The sequence below is a fragment of the Prionailurus bengalensis genome, chromosome D1 (assembly GCF_016509475.1).
Source record: "Prionailurus bengalensis isolate Pbe53 chromosome D1, Fcat_Pben_1.1_paternal_pri, whole genome shotgun sequence".
NCBI lineage: Eukaryota > Metazoa > Chordata > Mammalia > Carnivora > Felidae > Prionailurus > Prionailurus bengalensis.
In genome coordinates this window covers 115,942,878-115,948,093 of record NC_057346.1, presented here as the reverse complement: position 1 = coordinate 115,948,093, position 5,216 = coordinate 115,942,878, and positions in this window count along the sequence as shown.

The window sequence follows — 5,216 nt, the reverse complement described above, 5'->3', positions numbered from 1 at the left end:
CCAGAGTGATCCTGTTATAACAGAAGACAGGTCACATCCTCCCTCTGCTCAGAACACTACAGTGGCTCCCACCTCACTCCCAGTGAGATCCGAAGTCATTGCAACGGCTAATGGCCATTGGCTGATTAATAGCTAATGGCTAAGGCCCTGTGAGGTTGTTCCAGGCAGACCCCAAGGAGATCTGTGTGTAGGATGCTTCACAGGAACGTTGTTGGGGTCGAGACCTTGGAAGGGAGGGGCTGAAGCAGGGTAGGGCAGAAGGAGAAGGGGAAGCCAAGCCACAGTGAAGCCCAGAGCTAACCCTCAGGCTCTCTGGAGCTCGGGTGGCCCTTGCGAGATGTCCGGAGCAGGGCAAAGGGCCCCGTGTGTACACCACTGTGTTGATTGGACATGGGAAGCAGGTTACCTCTCAGAGGAGGTGTGACCCCCCCCAGAAGCTGGGGCAGTGAGCCCTTCCTTCCCCATAGTGGGTCTGAATGTGCATCATGGTGTTGGTACAGGCTCTGGGGCGGTCTTTCCAGGGTCTCAGTAGTCCCCTCATCCTGGGGGGGGACTCAGAAGGAGGTGAGTGGAAAGGGCTGTCTTCTGCTGCTGCCGCTGGTCTCAGGGCCACACAGAAGCCATCGTCTCTCTCCGCTGGAATCCATCCCACGTTCACCTCACCCTCGGCCACCACCTCTGCTAGGCCCAGCAGATGACTGTGTGATGTGAGCCCTTCTCTGGCAGACCTGGGGCCTGGTCAGCACACTCTTCCTGGGGCAGGAGTGCTGCACATGCCCATTTACCATCAAAACTGGGCAAGAGGGGGCCTGCTCCCCACCCCCATGTAGAGCAGCAGCCCTCCCTCGTCTCCGGGACCTTGTCCGTGGCCCTGCTGGGAGAAAGCCGGTGTCCATGTGGCATCTAGAGCCAGTAGGCCAACGGTACCTGGTTGGGTCACGTGATGGAAGCTTTCCCACTTTGGGAAACGGAAGCTCTGAACTCACAGAGCCACGGTAGCAGAATGGAGGCTGTGCACGCGTGGAAAGGCAGAACCGCCAGGCCTGCCCTTGGGCCCTGTATCCTACCCACGGCGACACAGCACTTCATACCCTTCTTTGATCTGGTGGCTACCTTCTGGATCATCACCTCCACTCTGCTTGCTCAAGTGGGCAGCTTGGGGAGAGGTGTGTTACTGGTAGACCCAAGCCTGCATACCCAACGTGGAGTATGATGCACATTATGGGACCCTGTATCGGGGTCAACACTCTGAGACCTCGGGAGGTGCCAGCTGAAGACTGAGAACAGGGAAGGAAACCACACCGGGAATACGTTGAACCCTCTGAGCGAAGGGCCCAAAGAAAGTAACTGGCTTGCAGCTGTGCTCCCCGGAACCATTCCCTTCCCATGGATCCTCAGGACACCCTTGAGCGAGGGGGTATGTAGAGCATTAGACCGCAGGACACCCTGGGTGGGTGTGGGTACAAGCCCCAGCTCTGTCCAGATCTCTGCTCACACCGAGCTGACCCCTGGAGCACCGGGCTGGGAAATCTTCCTTTTCCATCATCTGGTTCGCAGGGGCTCTCCCCGCAGCCCTGGTGGGAGCAGAGGGACAGGCGTGCCCAGCAGTGGTGGGTGACACGGGGGTGCAAACTGCCCGTTTGATCTGGAACGTTCCACCTCCACCCTCTCACGCATCCCTGCTGACTTGGCGGGGCTGAGACAGCCCTGCTCGTGGTAGGCAGGTCTGCCACCTGGTGGCCCGTGTCCGTCTTTAGAGATCTGGGCAGGTCACTGTCCACACACCCCAGCCCTGAGGACCACTGGGTCTACATCTGGCACAGCAGCTGACGACGCGGGGCTCCCGCCAGGCCGGTCTGCAGCACTCCACTGTCTCTGCCAAGGTCCTGGGTCCGGGGGTCAGACTGGTGAATGAAATGGGGCTCTGGTGGGGGCCAGCACCACTGCACCCGTTAGGTTCGAGGGTGGCACTGATTTCTGCTGCCCTTCGGGATGAGACACTGTTCTTTCTCTCCCGGTGGGGGGCAGGGGGGCAATTGCAGACGTCTCCACCTGGCTGGCCCCATCACCACGGCTCTGACCCTGAGGGCCACTGATCCAATGTGAGGATGAGCCAACCACCCTTTCTTTCTTTTCCGGTAACTCGTCTGAGGAGTGGAAACTGCCTCCATCCTGGGGAGTTCCAGGGGCCCCCCTGAGAGTTTGATTTGGGCCTGGAGCCCCATGATTCTTTGGACCCGATGTGCCCAACCTGAAAAAGAAGCCAGGATGAGGCCTCGTTCTGGATCTTAGGGGAAAAGCTTTCAGTCTTTCACCATGGGGTGTAACGTCAGCTGTGAGTTGTCCATAGACGTCCTTTATCGGGTTGACGAATTTCCTTTCTATTCCTAGTTTTGTGTGTGTGTGTGTTATCAGGAAAGGTTGTTGGATTTTGTCAAATACTTTTTCTGCAGGAACTGAGATGATCACATGATGTTTTTTCTTCATTCTTTTAATATGGAGTATTATACTGATTGATTTTTTTAAGTTGAAGGAGAGTTGACACGCAATGTTAACTGGTTTCAGGTGTACAACATAGTGATTCCACAAGCCTGTCCGTTATGCTGGGCTCAGCACAAGTGTAGCTGCCATCTGTCACCACACAACATATGACAACGTCATTGACTGTATCCCCTATCCTGTGCTTTTCATCCTCGTGACTCACTCATTCCATAAGTGGAAGCCTGTACCCCCCACCTCCCTTCCCTCTTCTTGCTCACCCCCACCTCCCTTCCCTCTGACAATCATCAGTTTTTCTCTGTATTTATGAGTCTGTTTCTGCTCTTTGCTTATTTGTTCATTTGTATGTTATCTTATTTTATTATTTTATTTCTTTAAAGATTTTCTTTTATTTGGGTGCCTGGGTCGCTCAGTTAAGTGTCCCACTTCGGCTCAGGTCATGATCTGGTGGTTCATGAGTTGGAGTCTGGGGTTGGGCTGTGTGCTGACGGCTCAGAGCCTGGAGCCTGCTTCGGATTCTGTGTCTCCCTCTCTCTCTGCCCCTCCCCTGCTCACGCTCTATCTCTCAAAAAATGAATAAAAAAATATTTTTTTATTTATTTTTTAAAATGTTTATTTATTTTGAGAGAGAGAGCAGGGGAGGGGCAGAGAGAGAGGGAAAGAGAGAATCCCAAGCAGGCTCTGCTCTGTCAGTACGGGGCTTGACACAAACTCTCACAAACTGTGAGATAATGACCTGAGCTGAAATCGAGAGTCAGAGGCTTACCCACCTGAGCCACCCAGGTGCCCCTCCTTTGTTTTTCAGCTGCTACATGTAAGTGAAATTGAAATCAGATGCTATTTGTCTTTGTCTGATTATTTCATTTGTATAATGCCCTCTAGATCACCCATGTTCACAGATGGCAAGATTTCTTTTTTCTTATGGCTGTGGAATGTTCCATCATCTATACACACCACGTCTTCCTTATCCATTCACCTACAGATGGACACTTGGGCTACTTCCGTAACTTGGCTACTGTAAATAATGCTGCAATGAACGTAGGGGTGCATGTATCTTTTTGAATTAGTGTTTTCATTTTCTTTGGGTTAGTACCCAGTGGGATCCCAGGGGACTTACTGGATCACATGCTATTACTGTTTTAATGTTTTGAGGAATATAATAATCGCTTTTTACTTCTTTTTTTTTTTTCAACATTTATTTATTTTTGGGACAGAGAGAGACAGAGCATGAATGGGGGAGGGGCAGAGAGAGAGGGAGACACAGAATTGGAAACAGGCTCCAGGCTCTGAGCCATCAGCCCAGAGCCTGACACGGGGCTCGAACTCACGGACCGCGAGATCGTGACCTGGCTGAAGTCGGACGCTTAACCGACTGCGCCACCCAGGCGCCCCGCTTTTTACTTCTTAAACTATCATTACGTTTCTGGGAGAAATCCCATTTGGTCTCAGTGTATACTCTTTCTGATATGTTGCTGGATTCAGAGTGCTAGAAATTCATTGAGTATTTTCCATCTATAGTCATAAGGGATATATCAGTTATATCTTAGTGCAGAGCCTGCTTCAGATCCCCTGTCTCCCTCTCTCTCTGCCTCTACCCCACTTGTGCTTTGTCTCTCTCTCTTGCTCTCTCAAAAGTGAATAAAAACATTTAAAAATTAAAAAAAAAACTGAGCAGCTAAGACTTGTGCATGTCAGTGTAAACACCAGCCAAAACACGTAAAAGCAACAAAATGGGGGCTAAGAAGGACAAAAAAAAAAAGACAAAAAGAATGACAGATGACAAACTGGCAGAATGTTACTGCATGAGGGCACATGGAAGCCAAGTTCTAAAGGGGTCTTGACCCAAATCAAAACTCTCAGTGGGCCCCCAGGCCGTCCCAACAGGATGCTTCCACTCCTCAGGCCAGGAAAGGGAATAGAAGTAAACGGTGATTGGCTCATCCTTGCACTGGATCAGTGGCCTTCTGGGTAAGAGCCATCACGTGGTGGGGCCAGCCAGGTGGGGACGTGGGCCACCAGGTCACCTGGCGGCAGAGTTGCCCACGTGAGCAGGGCTGTACAAGACCTGCCAAGTCAGAGCTCTGAGTGGGCCCAGCACCGATGCATTAGAGGATGGAGCGGAACATTCCAGATCAAACAGTTTACACTACCCCATGTCATCTACCCACCGATGCCCGACACCCATCCTTCTGCTCCTGCCCGGGATCTAGGGGCAAGCACAAAGATGTCAATGTGTTGGTCCCTGAATATGAGTCTTCTATGGTCTGATGAGTGTCCTGTAGCGAAGTGTGTTGCATTTAGTTCCTACCAACTTGTAAGAGCTGATTGTTAAATATCAAGGGATTTTTTTGTCCCAATTGTGAAACACAGTTGTTGTTAAAATTAAATCATGCGGGAAAATTGTTAGGAACTCCAAAATCTATCGCCCCACTGAATCAATGGATAAACTGCCAAAGTCAACTGAATTTTTTTATTGTGGTAAAGTGTATATAACATAAAATGTACCTTATTTACGTTTAAAATTTTAACTTTGGTTAAGCATACGGCTAAGTGTCTCTACCTACAGGCTAATTATCCAAAATGCAGGTGAACATGGGAGGAGGCGTACCAGCAGAATCGGCAAAAAACAGACTCTGTGAGATTTCGCTATTTTTCTCCTTCCCACTCATTGGTGCTTGGGGAAGCTGGGGCTCCGGGAGCCCGCCCTGTGCCCAGTG